Raw genomic sequence first — 15,797 nt, 5'->3', positions numbered from 1 at the left:
AAAAGGAAGGTGCACAACTAGACCCCACTAGGAATCTACATACCAAATTTCAACTTTCTAGGAGATTCCGTTCTTGAGTTATGCGACATACATACACACATACATACGTACATACAGACGTCACGAGAAAACTTGCTGTAATTAACTCGGGGAATATCTAAATGGATATTTCGGGTGTCTGTACGTTCCTAGGCACATACCCACATGTAGTTGAGTTGAAAAAAGAACTCAACATTCATTTGGGGGTGAGCAAAATGGAAATTAAGGCTGATTTTTCGGTGAAAATATTTTCGCGAATACAATACTTCCTTTTTTAAAAAGGAAGTAAAAAATATTTTCTCGTGGCGTGAAACTCGATTCCGATTCATTGAGTTAGCTGAAGACTTATACACACAATTTGTATACCAGGGAGCGGAGGTGGAGGGTGTTTCCTTGTGCCGGCAGATTCCATTTTTTTTTTCGGGCATGGGGGAACATTTTGACGAGTATGAAATGTATAGTTTTTCTTAGATTGAGTATTTATTCTCATTTTAATAAATAATATGAGCATAAAAAGTCTTATTCAAACAAAATATTCGGAAGCCTTAATTAGCGAATATATAGTAGGGGAATGTAGGGCAGAGTAAAATAATTAAGATAACTAATTTTTTTTAAAACGAACAAATTGGAAATTCGTTTTGAAAATTACAGTGCATGAAGAAAGAACAATATATTTTACTATAAAACTTGCTTTGAAACATTATTTTTAATTTTTGGCGCTAAATTTGTACCTTCAAAAAAAGGTGGATATCATTTTTTTCATAGGGAAAGTAAAAAATGCTATATTATCCTAATAAAGTATTTTCTATTTCATAATTTAAAATATTCTTGATATAATGCATGAGAAAATTTAAAAAATAATGAAAAATTAATAGATTGTGAAAATAAGTGAATAAAATAATGTACTAGAAAAATAAAATAGTGAATAAATAAGAAAATGAGTGAATTATTAAACAAAGGAATAGAAAAAAATTAATTAATTAATAAATGAATGCATAAGTGACATAATAAATAATTGAACAAGTAAGTAAAATCGACTATTTCACTTTACCCAATCCATTTTGCTCCGCTTGTACTTCATTAATTGTACAAAACGTTTAAACAAAAATTAGCTTAATATTAAACAAATAAATGCGGCAATGAACATTAGTAGGTTCCATTTAATATTTAAAATGTTAATAACAAGAACTTTATCAATTTATAGTAACTAAAATAATTTTTGACTAACTGCAAATTATTACAAAATGTGTATCAGTTTTTGAAAATCGCTTGTTGAGCAATCACGATTGCTTATTGCTTTCATTTGACTGTTTTGAGGTCCTATCATTTTCCCGCCAGCACCCTCTGCAGCATCACCGTCGACCAGCCGCCTCACGATGCTGCTCCTCTAGCGAAAACAATCTCCAGGTTATGTCAATATCCTACACTTACACGCATACATACACACACCTAAACACACACACAAACACATACAAACACATACACACACACAAACACATACAAACACATACACACACACACAAACACATACACACACACTCTCAAACACACACGCATACATACAGACACATACACACACCTACACACAACTACCCACACACTCATGCCTGCACTCAGACACAAACACATGCCTACACACACTTACACATTCCCCCTCCCACACAAACACTCATACACACAACTACCCACACACTCATACCTGCACACAGACATAAACACACATGCCTACATACACATACCCCCCCACACACACATAAACACACGCGCCTACATACACACACACACACTCGTGATTGCGAAAAACATAATTTGAATTCAAGAGGTCAAAATTCAAATTATTTTATTTTTTTTATTTTCATATGCTTTGATTTTTAGAGATAGCTTTTTCCTGATTAGAATGGACTACATCAGGTAGTCCATGGCTAAAGTATTACCATATAAGTGGCACTGTAAAACAGAGTAAATATTTCATCATTTCACTTTTCCCCGCTGTTTCACTTTGCCTCACATTCCCCTACTTTTATTTTCCCTGTATGTAAATGGTTGTGGTGTTAAGTCAATTTCAGATAAGCAAATTTTTTTTTTGTATTTGCTTTGCTTTTCTAATAATAATAAAAAGTATTTAAATGCTTTGATTATTTATTTTTGTTTGTGTCTTTCTTTCTTTCATTAAATGTTTAAGTTATGTTTATTGTACATTCTCCAAGTGGTTTGAAACACATTCAGTTCAACTTAAAGCTGTTTTGAAAAAAAAAAAATAAATAAATAAATACATTGCAAAAAACGAAACTGAAAAATGTTTATTCTCATTAGGTTTAAGAACGTACATTATTTATATTTATTAACGAATTGCGAATATTTTTGATTTTATTGAATTTGTGTGAAATGGTGGGGGGAGAACTAAGATTTTTAGGAAGGTGAAAATTCTCAATTTGTCGAAAGAAATGCCAATTTTATCCGAATGATAAAATTCGAGCATGCACACATATACAAAGATAACATTTACTGCGAAGAAACATTGGGCATCATTGAAAACAATTAAAAAAAAAAAAGTTCGAGTATTAAAGTTGCAATATTGCTTCCTAATTAGTCGAATCAATTTGTCAAATGTTCCCCCAATTCGTTGAAGTAGTCGAATTCGGGAGTAGAAGCCCTTCAATTTCAAGACTCGGAGTCTGTCATCTTAATTTCAAGTCCTCAATTCTGCGTCGGATTAATTTTGGAGTAAAAGAGTCAGAGTTGGTTCTTTTCCTTCCGACTCCGCAGTCCTGGTTATTACCCCGCTCTCCGAAGTACTCACTACACTACGCTCGAGAGTCACCCGCACAACCCGTGATTTTACCAGAAAGTTTCCCTTATAAGGGTCATTCCATGTGGCGGAACGGGACATTTTTCAGTATATTTTGTTTTAAAAACACAAATACAACAAGCTAGAAATTTTATTTTTGATAGCAACAGTAAGGATTTGTCATAAGAATTCCGTAGAACATTAAACTTGTCGAGTAAAACGACACAACGTGTATAAAGTACAAATAAAGTATTAACATAGAGTTAAAAACATGCAGTTTGCATTTGACAGCCCCGAAACAGCTGTTTGCTGTTTTTAACTCTATGTTAATACTTTATTTGTACTCCATACACGCTGTGTCGTTTTACTTATTCCATAGTAGAAAGTTTTCGACTCCTTTTTCACAATTTACAATTAAACTTATCGTTTTTTAAAAAAATAATTGATGAATACGCAATAAAATGCCCGCGACGGAACGGGACTCGTATGGGTCCCGTTCCGTCACGTTCATTTTATTGCATGTCGTTCAATTATTTTTTTTCAAACTGACTTTTTGTGTTCTACACAGATCTTATGACAAATTCTTACTTTTGCTATCAAAAATGAAGTTTCTAGCTTGTAATATTTGTGTTTTTGAAACAAAATCTTGTGACAAAACTACTCAATGTCCCGTTCCGTCTCACGAAATGGCCCATAAATCGAAACCATAATTAATTAATGAGATTTTGACACAAATTCCTTTTGATTTAAGCACAATAAGGGCAAAACGTGTGATTTTTTTTTTTTTTTTTTTTTTTTAATCTTGAGAAATGAAGCATGGGAACTTTTACCTTTCCTCATAGCAATTCGAGGTCACTTTTAAAACGTATCCTCTCTCTCACGAAAAGAAAATGAATACGAACCATAAATTAGCCTCAGTAAAAGAAAAATCCAACGTTGTATACATTCGAAAAGCATGAGTATTTAAAACCACTTTTTTTTTCCTAATCCATCCCCCTAACTTTCCAAGGAAGTCCAATTAAAAGCATTTGTACAATTCTTAGAAAAATTCATTATTTAATGACGGTCCATATACAACCGGAGTGGTAAATGGATGTTGACAGTATATCATTGAAGACTTGTGAATAGTAAGAAATGAAGCTTTGTTTGTTTCTACCGGGTAAAAAAATGTCTAAGTACCCTATTAAATCTTCCATGGCAGTTAATCGTATTTCGGTAGCTCACTGCATAAAAATGATTCACTTCTTCCTAGGAAAGACAGTTAGAGCAATGCATCAAGTCGCAATATTGCATTAACAAATATTACTTGTCTCGTTGCTGCTCAGTATTTGTTAGCAAGAAGGCCCAAGTGAGGGAAGTTTTTCTTATCAACATGCCAGTCAGATTTATTACTAACAGATGCGAACCTATGGCGTAGCTATACTTAGAGATGGTCGGTACTTTCAACATCTAAAAATGAGAACCGCTATTTACTCTACACCGGGTATTAGGCAGTTAGTTCTACAAGATTAAAAGTGCCTCCACTTGGCATGGAAGGATGGTGAAGACCGACAATATCTGCAGTACTCTTTGTCAATGACATGTGCTATTAGACACGTGTATGTATGAAGAATCAAGACTTGCCGACATGTAGTCCAACAAATCACTTCGTAACGAGTGGTTTGACGTGACCGAAATAATTTTACTCAAGCAGCATCAAAAGAGCTGTTTTAATTTGCTCTAAATGCTTCCTGTGTTTTTTGAACTAATAATGTTATGTTGAAAAATGAAACATGAAGCGCTTCCGGACATCTGCACATTTCTGTTGAAGACATTATGGTATTATGCATGCTTGTTTCTGGGAATGGATATTTAGTTCGATTGGATTCTTAGAAAATAAAGATGTAAAGGGGTAGATGAGAGAAAGTATTTGAGTCCACATGATTGTCCTACCGACGTTTTGAATCAGTTTGCTTGATGTACCAGAAAGTGGTATATGACATATACTTGTTATACAGCACCCTTGCTAACAAGCAAAAGCGTAATGTAAATTCTGTATACAAGTCAGTAGACGTATGATAAATGTGATATACTTTTATGCCTGCAGAAATATTCCGCATGCATTTATTCATTCTCTAGTTTCAATGCATTATAAATACATCTGTGGACACTAGTGCTAATGCATGCATCAATGCTTATGAATAAAAATGCATATTTTTGCATACATATCGAAATGAAAAAAAATTCGAACAAAGTTATCAATAATTTCATCAATGTACATTGTATAATCCGAAAAAAACAATTTAAAATGGAAAAACCGAAAAACATCCTTATTCAGTCATCTAGCTCATTAGAAAAACATTCGAAAGATATCTATCGATATCAATAAATTCTTCTGTTGAGTTATTGATGTATTGTTCTTATAAAGGGTTGCACTGTTTTAAAATGAAGACTGACTTCAAAATTCTTATTTGTATGCTCTATTTTTTTGCAACATAAATAAATTCAGAATGCTCTATTAAGAACTAAATACTAAATTTGGTTGTATTCTGATTACCACAACGGGCTATGTTTCCAAATTGACCATCGTTACTTTTAACTAGTTCCTAGCCTCATAAAGCAATGAAATCGTATCTTGAAGTGTTTTCTTCAGAGTTGATACGTTGTTCTTTATAATGCGTACGTTTTATGGTAATTCCTTAAGAAATACTGTGAGTTTTGTTAAACTCTCTTTTTTTCACCAATTATGAATAATTTTATGCATTCAACACTGGTATGCGACAGCTGAGGCGGAAGCAAAACTTTCAAGCTTTTTTAAAAAAAAATCATGGATCATTTTTAGGTGAAATTTGGTAGATCAGTAAGAAAAAAAAAAAAGAAAACTCCTCCAAGATCAATTTGTTATCTGAACATATTATTTCTGATCCCATTTTTTTTCTTTTTTTTAAAATCATTTTCGTAATTTATAACATCATGTATTGATATTTTTAACCACGCAATACAAGTTTTCATTATTGAATTAGTTCATGATTTAACATAAAAAACAAACTATGTCGTGTCTGTGGTAGTTTAGATACATTCAGCGGGAAAAAACACATTACGAGCTGGATTTTTTAAAAATTCAGTTGCAAAGCAACGGGGAAGCCAAACTAAATGACACGAAAATTGGAATAACGGGCTAAATTTTGATTCTGGTACTAAATGTGTAAAAAACTAGCTGATGTGTGCATCACATGACTTCCTTTTACGCCAATTTAATAATAGTGCCAAGGAGTAAACAAAGAAACACTTTAAATATTTTTACCCCAAGTTTATTGCGAACTGAAGCAAAAGAAAAACGTTTTATACAGATTAATTTTCCAAATATTGGACATTTTAACGTGATTCCATGGTTAACTCTTTAAATATCGCCAATAGTGGCCAAAATGAAACCAGATTTTAAAAAAAGAAAAAAAACGCCAAATTTGTAGCCAATTTGGAGAAAAAACTTGACTACCAAAAGCTTGGCGATGTATCGCTAAGTGTTTGCCAAATTACAACACTACTTGAGAACAATGATTTCCCCCCAAAAAGGTGCTAAAGACCCCCTTTGGAATATCATAATTCAACCAAAAAGGGAGGTGCACAACTAGACCCCACTAGGAGTCTACGCACCAAATTTCAACTTTCTAGGCCATACCGTTTTTGAGGTATGTGAGATACATACGCACATACATACAGACGTCACGAGAAAAGTCTTGTAATTAATTCGGGGATCGTCGAATTAGATATTTCGGGTGTCTATAGGTTCTTAGGACCCCCGACGTGTGGTGGGGTTGAAAAAAAAAACCTCAATATTCATTCGGTGGCGAGCAAAATAGAAATTAAGGCCGATTTTTAGGTGAAATTTTTTTCGCGAATACAATCCTTACTTCACTTCGTAATAGGAAGTGAAAAGTGTGTGAAATCTTAAAGTTGATGCTGCTAAAAATGCAACTAAGCAATTTTATAAGTGCATTTTATACTTTACCTTGTGCTTGATAAATCGATTCACTTCATGTATCTGTAGCGTAAAAATTTTGCATATAAATTTTTTTCCAGGGCTGTGCAAGTGTAGTGAAATGATTGATACATATATGAATGTACTCTACAAGCATAAGGTTTCTTTTTTTTTTTTTTTTTTTTGTGTGTATAAAAGAATGCATGGCTGCATATTTAACCACACGGTTCTCACATTCATATCTATATATTAACATTATTGTGGAATTTCAGAAAATAGTACGTTTATGCATGTATAGTCGCATCTATTGAATTAGGAAAAGTTATGCATACAGAAAATATATTTTACGTATGCAACAAGCTATAGTTCCTAGTCGATCATTTTTAATGCGGTTGTTCTTCAGTAAAAAAAAATTGGTTACACCTCTTTAATTGTATCACCTACTAATTTTGCATATAAATTCACGTTTCAGGAGTTTTCATTTTTATAGAAATGTGATACCTAATCAAAAAATATATGGTCCCCAGTTTGGATGAAACGTATATTTGAGTATTAACTTTCAAATCCCTTTCGTACTTCTATATTTTTTTAGTTTCGAATGAGAAATACTGCTATTTCTTTTTCATACAGGTTTTAAAGTAGAAATTAAAAAAAAGCAACTTTTTATTAAATTTCTTGTCTTTTACTCATTCAATTAATGCAAAAACAGACTCATTACTATTAGAATTTTCATTTCTTCCTTTTGTTTCTCCTAGTCAGAAGATGATGATTTTAACACACACAAATTATTTTACTTCAAATATTTTAACAAGATTTTTCGTACTGATATCAGCCGGTAAATAATTATCTTAATTGAATTTAAGAGGTTTATTTTCTTGGTGAAAACAATGCGCATGAGTTTTTAATGCCCGTAATATCACTCTGGTGTTTGAAAAATTACAGAAGCTTTCTACAGACGCCAATATGGACTTAAAGATGTTTTTTAAAGGGAATCAAAGATATGCATCTAGACTTCCCAAATTACGAATGCTAATTAAAGCTACATGTATGAAGTTTAAATTTTGAACCATAATTTTAACGCCAAGTGTTTGCACCTTTGCCAATCTTAAACAGGTATTAATGAACATGAATGCAATGCGCTAGTGATTCCTTTCTTGATTTTTTTTTTATTATTATTACGAGAAAACTTTTTTGAGGGGATGAAGAATATTTATTTAATCTTTCCATATAATAAGTATTAATAAAAGCAATATGTTATGTAAAAGGGTGTAAAGTTTTCGACTATGCTAGAAACTTGATAAAGTGAAAATGTTGAATCATATTTTATTGCCAAGAGTCTTCGCATCTTTACTGATCTTAACGAGATATTAATGAGCTAAGATGCAATGCACAGTGATTCCTTTCTCTTTTTTAATGCGAGCTCACTTTTTAAGTAAAAGAAAATGAAAAGCTATAAATTTTTCACACGTTCAGCTTATTTATGATTGACGGTCAGATATTGTAAACACTTGCATAAAAAAATGAATACGCTTTTTTATCCTTATGTGAATCTGAAAAGGCTGAGATCCTCATTTTTTATAATATTTCTCGCATTTAATGTAATCGCAAATCCAAGCGCGTTGCGCAACCTCAAGTAAACACTTTCCACCCTCTGCCTACTCCCCCGTGTGTGTGTTCGCAAGCCATCAGGATGCTAATCTATCATACATGAACTTCAAAAAGCTTTCCGGCCTACGTGATCAAGTCATCTTCAGGCTGTTAAACCAAGACGCACTTTCGCGTGTTTATGGGGCTTCTGTTTACATTTCTGGGCGATTACGGCCAAAGTCGGAACAGAATGTTGCAGTAATTGACAGATTGCCGATGAAAGCTGCTGTCCTCCGTTACTCCTAAAGACCCTTGGAGTTGTTTGCTTTAGACTGTCCGATAAATCTATAGGTGGGTTAATTGGGGCTATCTCGATTTCTTAATGATGCCGACTTACTAATCGTAGTTTCATGGGCTGGGACAAAGGTGATATATACAACTTTGGACATTTCTGCGATTGGTGGCGAATCCTGGGCATCGATTAGCTGCCAAATTTCAAATATTAACCATACATTGCTTTAATAATATTGAGTAAATAACAGAGATATGTCTTATCGACATAAATGCATTATTTTCTCTCTATCTTGAAGGAAATTCGTGTTGTGATATGAAGCCGCTCAGATCTTTGATATATTTTCAGTTCAAGATATTATTTGGGTCATAAATTATGAGATTGCATGATATGTTGCTTGCAGCAATTAATTCTGTTGCATGTTTTTGTATTTTCTCTGAACGTAAACATGGAAAAACTAATAGTAATGCAGTCAAGTTTTATTGTTATAAACATGCTTAAAGTCGATTTCTATTGATGCGAGCTGGTTGTCTAAACTTTGATGTAAGCACGTCATTTAATTATTAATTTTTTAATAAGCTCATTAGGAAATCAAGCCGAGTGATAATCTGGGGACCCCTTTTGCTGGTCTGCACATTTTTTTAAATTTTAATTCTTTTATACGTATAAAATTTTGCGTTTCGTAAAAAAAAGGATGAACAAAAAGTTGAACAAAAGCAGAATCTGCTCTTTATTTACTTGTTTATTTTTTATTTTTTTATTTTTTCAGTTTTATTTTTGATTGGAAAGGTTCCGTGCTTGGTAATTTTCACTTGCTCAAAAGATAGCTTAACAATACAGCAGAATGATGCAATTCGACGCTATTTGTTTGTTGACGCAAAGTGGAATTGGTAAAATTATTGCAAATTTTAAATTAGCTATCTCAGAAGCGATGTATCAAAAATTATCTTATGAAGACTTCACTTTCGAACAAGATCAGATAGACGAGAAATTTAACATTTAAAAATAGCATATATATTGAACGCCGGTTAATTGAATCGGTGGATAATTGAATCAACCGCTTTAATGAATCACGTTGTCAAAAATAGAATAAAATCCAGCTTTATTGAAGTTACCGCTTTATTGAATCAGTCGCTTTATCGAACCAAAACTGTTCAGAACAAACGTGATTCATAAAAGCGGCGGCCACTGTAATATGAAAAAAATTATTCTTATTTAAATGATTTATACTAACTAACTGAATATTTAACTCAGTTTATGCTAATAATGTACTTTACATATAATATTAAGAATTCAAGTTGTTAGCAGGCTTGAATTCCTAGCTAAGAAGAGCTGTATATAAACAATATGTCCTAGAATTGTTTCTTACAATATAGAAATTTTTTTTTCTTTTGTAAACTTCTAAGATAAGTTCTGCAGATCGGGAGTTTTTTGACGATAGTGAAATTTCTTTTTTCTAATTTAATAATTCTTTTTTGTTTTGAATTTTGGTTGTATCATGGCTTTAGTTTGAATTTTCATTCGAGATAAGTAGCCCTGTTATGTAGAAATTTTTAGTAAACTGCTGCAGATAGAATTCGGTGTAAGTTTGTGAGGATTAAATCGAAAGTGAGTTTCGCAGTCTTAAAATTAAACGCGGAGAAAATATTCTCAACTTAGAGATCACTGGAGAGAAAACTATGCCTGAGTCTCAAATGCTTATGTCATGACTTCCTCACTAAGCATTTCATATTTACCAGAAAATTAAATAAAAATTTAAAATGAAAGTCAACAATGCTGCGAGACATTCATATTCAAATGCTTAGGATTGATTTAAACATTTGACAAAATCAAAAGCATCTCTTTTATAGCTTTCAAGGTAGTCTATGTTAGTCGATATGTTTACTACTTTTCTTTTTATAGGTTTTAGACATATGTTGGTAAAGGTCAACAACCCAAAAATATTTTTCAGTGTTTTCAAGTATTATTTTTTTATTTGAAGTTTGAATGGGTTTTGTCTGTGCTGAAAAGTTCATTGTCCAAAAAATGAGAAAAAGAAAGAAAGAAAATGCTTTACTCCTATGTCTGCTTCTTTTATCTTGGAAAAAGTCATCTACAGGTATATCTGTCAACAATGAAGTTATGTCTTGAATATCTGGAAAATAGTTATTGGTATCAACATAAAAAGATGTGGTTGGTTTCTATATCACATCCATGCCTTCAAATGTCAACCAGAAGCAAGCCTTCGTTGAAATTTCTTAGGCATATAAAGCTAAAAATACATATACTTCATGCAGGTATGAGTGAATAACTAGGTTTTAACATTCATACAAAAATAATATCACGTATGTGAGCTCCGTACCGGAAATGTTAAACGAGATGATTCAGAACAGCCTGATTGCATAACCTTTCCCCAAAAATGAATGAAAATATTGAATTTTATCTTTCCTCTAAAAACTAAACATAATTTTGAGTTAAAAATGGAAAGTTTTTGGAAAGACCCTTTCTCATACGCTGACCTTTTACACATTCTTGACAGCATTTTCAAAGAGAAGCTCAATCTTCACCGTCACCTGTCTCAAATGTTGATCTTGAAGATGAGAAGGGAGAAAATGTGTGTGAACATTGAGCAAAATTTACGAACCGATGACTCTTGGGTTCACACCATAAAAGCTTCAAATTGAAGAAGGTATGTTTTCATCGGTATCCTCGAATGTTCTCAAAACATTCGAAACTATCCTAAGTATCTCGTAGCATATGTTCTAATCACCGCGACACGTTGTTCTTCGCTTAAGAAAAAGAGCTGGAGGAGTGAATTTCCCATATGATTGAAGATGAAACAAAAATGTTGTTTTTGTTAAGCGCCTCCAACAAAAAATATGTTCTTTTTGACAGAGTAATAGACACGCTGAAGTCTCTACAGGAGCTGTAAGTTGAAAAGGAGGTGGGGAGGCTGCTAAAGGGGATCTTCTTAAGCGTCTACAGCTTTTTCGTAGACGTCCATCAACAGTTTCGTTACACTAACCGCGAATTCCTCATCTCACTTTTTTTCTGTGTGGAGGAGGAGAGTTGTCAGTTCGTTTGCAGACGAAATGGTAATAAATGTGATTTAGTTTAACAGGAATTATATCACAGAATAAGTGCTCATCTGTTCTGGAGGATATCTGTAGGAAGTAATAAGGAGTTGCACGCTTGCGTTCACCCTCGTGGTGCTCTAAAATGAGAAGGGGAGAAGAGAATTTGGTAGAGAATGTCAGAAATCTTGATGTTAAGACGTAAGCAGGGAGTACAAACAAATATTTCACTACTGTCAAATAAATGAACTGGATTATTTCAAAAGAAGGGGGGGGGGGGGGGCTGAAAATGCGGCTGTTAAAATGTTGCATCTACTAATGGTCTAAAATTGTATGAAATTGCATAAAACCTTGAATGTATTTAAAAAAAGTGAATATGAGACTTTTAGTTTATTTAATTTAGCACAGTGAGATGGTTTTAATGATATTTAAGACAAGTTTAATTAATGACGACTTCGTGTTAAATGATTTCTATTTTCGTGCAGCTCTAACTCCGAGTGTAGGTTTTCCTTTTAAGTAATTCTTTCAAAATGTGCTTTATTTTATTGTTATTATGTTTTACTCTTTAATGGTTTGCAGAAGAGTATAATGAAAGCGGTGAAAAACGTCAGTTTCACTTTTTTATGATTTCCTATTCGTTGAAATTACTTTATTCACCAATTAGTGGTACCCGCACGGCTTTGGCCAGAAAAAATTGAAAGGTCTTTTGGTTCGCCTGTATATTTACAAATAATGTATGGTGAAGTTTCTCGACAATTGGCTTGTGCCCATGCTACGGTTCCACGTTATGATAATTTCGTAATTTACTCGTCCGTCTTATGATAAATTTGTTTTTAAAATTGGAATGGAAAAAGAACCACATCGAATTTTCGAAAAATCGCTTCGAGGTGCATACCCCCATGCTACAAACTAGCTTTGTGCCAAATTTCATGAAAATGGGTCGAAAGGTCTAGGCGCTATGCCTTAGAGACCTGACAGACAGGGAAACTTTCAGCTTTATTATTAGTAAGGACTTAGTCTTGTGTAATACTCAAAAATTTAAAATAGTGTCCATAAATGATTTAACATTTTATTTATTTATTTCTTCAAAAACGACGTTAGAAAAAGACAGATTGGTAACAATATTGTAGACAAGTGTTTTGGAATTATAAAAAAGCCCTTATGTGTGCAAAAAGGGTGTGCATAAAAATCTTGACTCGGATAACTTCCATCTCGTGTTTTGTAACAGTTATAAAGGAGTTAGATAAGGCAGTGAGAAGCAAAAGGATGCAAGTGCCAAAACTCAAATTTAAGAGATAACCTGTGCAAATCGTAAGAGAACCTCTCCTTTTCGTTGGTGCAAGGGATAGTACTAGTAGCCCTGGTAGATACAGCTATACAGCATGATTTAGAGAAAGAAACAATGAAAGCTTACCTAGAATCTGAACTTCAAATGAGTTTTCCTTCAAACTTAAAAATTTAACTTACATACCGTTGCATTTCATTGCCACAAATGTCTACTCAAAAGACGTGTCTGCAGTATTTTTGCAAATTCGAGCTAGTGATAATTATGCTTTATATCATTTTCTAATCTTCTTTTTACTTTAAAAATTTTCTTAACTTTTGAAATCTTTTTATTTCATAATTCTTTTCAATGAAACATTAATTATTTATTCTCCAAAATTAAACACTTATGTTTTCTTTAATTCAGAATACATTTTCCTTAATTTAGATCCAAGTTCAACTTATACTTCAACATAGCGTAATTTATGAATGTTAATAAACTTTTTTGTTTTGCAAACAGGGCCTAAATCTCAAAAGAAAGAAAAATTATTTTCTCTGAGGTACTGAAAAGGATCTTAAAACAGTTCTATGAATATTTTTATGATGAGAATGGAAAAGAAAAATTATTGCATTAAGATCAATTGCTGCTCCGTCACAGATCTAACCGGGCGATATATCGCCAAGTTTTTGGTCTCCAAGTTGGCGATATATCATTGCCGAGTTGACGACAAAATTGTCGAAAAAATATTTGTCAAATTTTGTTTAAATTTGGCGCTCCTTGCGATATTATATTTAGAGAGTTATGCATTGAATCACTTTAAAAGTGTCGATATTGGGAAACGTAATCTATGTAAAACGCTTTTTTTGCATCGGTTCGCGACAAGCTAGTTAATATTTGAAATGTTTTTAGATTCCTCAGTGGGGGGGAAGGCAGGGGGGAGGAAAGGGGTGAGTGACGAGCCAGAATCAGGTATGGTGTTGGTGGTTTTCTGAAAGTGTTGGTTAAAAATTATTATTTGGCGTAAATGAAGTCATGTGGAGCATGCATCAGCTTGTTTGTAACTTTTAAAAAACGGATAGGTGCTACTTCGATTTACTTTTCATTGCAGCTATTATTGTAACTCATAAACTACACACTATCAGTTCTTCCCCTCTTGATTAGCGCACCGGCGGCAGTTCTTAGTTTCAAAATTCATCCACTTTTCTAAAATGTAGCAAATGATTAGCTAATTTCTCGTTATTAATTGTATACAAGAACACAACGTAGTAATAATTGTTATTTATTAGTATCTCGGAAACTACAGCTTATGGAGTAAACGCAATCTGTACGGTTTGCAACGAAAAATTGCGCTTCCTAAATAGCCCAGCCTTTCACCACAATGCAGAAATAGTAAATTATCTCCAGAACAATATACAACTTTTTTACCTCAATCTAGTTTTTGATTTCTTAATTTAGGTTTTGTACTGAAGAACTAAATTTAGTAAATTATACACAGGATATCAGTAACTTTAAAAATCTGATAATGTTTTAAAGTTGTGACAGGGCGGAAAACGACAGGCTTTAAATAAATTGAACTGAAGTAAACTATTGATTACACCCACATCCCGCTTATGAACGGCACAATAATTTTCTTTTAATGCTAATCTAAAATATTTAAAGTTTATAACTTTTGAGGGGAAAAAATATGGTTTTATCTCTTATTTTTGAGTGATTCATCCAACTATACGCCTAATTTTTGCAGTGCTAATCTTGCCATGAATTATTTATTTTCCTCAAAAAACATTGTTTAACTGTTCTCTTCATTTTAACTGCACATATAAACATTATGAACAAATTAGTAATATTTAACAATGCAAAATAGGCAGACAGACTAAGAATGATTAAATTTTTTATACTTTTCACAGAACTACTTATTTATCACATAATTGAAAAAAAAAAAGAACCCCCAGGACAGCACACAAATGCCCAACTATTTTCGTATTGCGCGGTGTGTATTTTGATAGGAACGTTTTTCGGTCACTCACTCGTGAAAAAACATTACATGATTATTTTCAATCTATATCGTAGATAACGACATCGAATGTGATAGCAGACGTGATAAAGTTGAATCATTCTGTAAAAATGCTTTCGATAGTGGAAAGTATAAAAAATATGAATGCTTAAATTACATTAAATAACAAAAAAGAAGTTTTCCGACGTCAAGCGAGTGTTTTTTTTTTTTTTTTTCAAAAGGATCACATTCAGTAATAGAATGCATCGCACGCGAAGAAAGATAATTTATTTAAGAATTTAGCTTTCAAGTAAGAGTGATGATTAATTTCAATTCCTAATGTGCAATTAATGCCGAAAATGAAAAATAAAACCCAGGAAACAGCATTCCTAAAAGGTTAAAATTTAACGGATGAACTAATCCATTTAACGGTTTAACGATACTCTCATTGAGAATGTTTTTTTGAAATAAACACTATTGTACAATACGTTAATAACAAACACGTAATTTTTAAAGAAAAGCACTCGTTGTATACATCTGTGTGAAAAGAAGGACGCAAAGCGCTTGTATGACCAGATGTTTCTAAGATATACTTTGAAGTTGGGGTGAATATAATTTATCCTAGCCACATAAATACTCAGAAAACCTATTACAGGACTTGTTTTCTCTGCGGAAGTATTTATCTCAATATGTCTTTGGCCCGTAAAACTTCTGTTATTCGGTTCTTCGAGAATCGAAAATAATTGGAGTTTCTGTTTTTTGCAGTTATGTTTATCATAATTGGTTTATTTGTTCTTTTTTTATTGGTTATTTGATCTTCCTATAT

Source organism: Uloborus diversus, chromosome 3, assembly GCF_026930045.1.
Source record: "Uloborus diversus isolate 005 chromosome 3, Udiv.v.3.1, whole genome shotgun sequence".
Classification (NCBI taxonomy): domain Eukaryota; kingdom Metazoa; phylum Arthropoda; class Arachnida; order Araneae; family Uloboridae; genus Uloborus; species Uloborus diversus.
The sequence above is the reverse complement of the archived record's forward strand: the minus strand, read 5'-3'. Positions refer to the sequence as shown.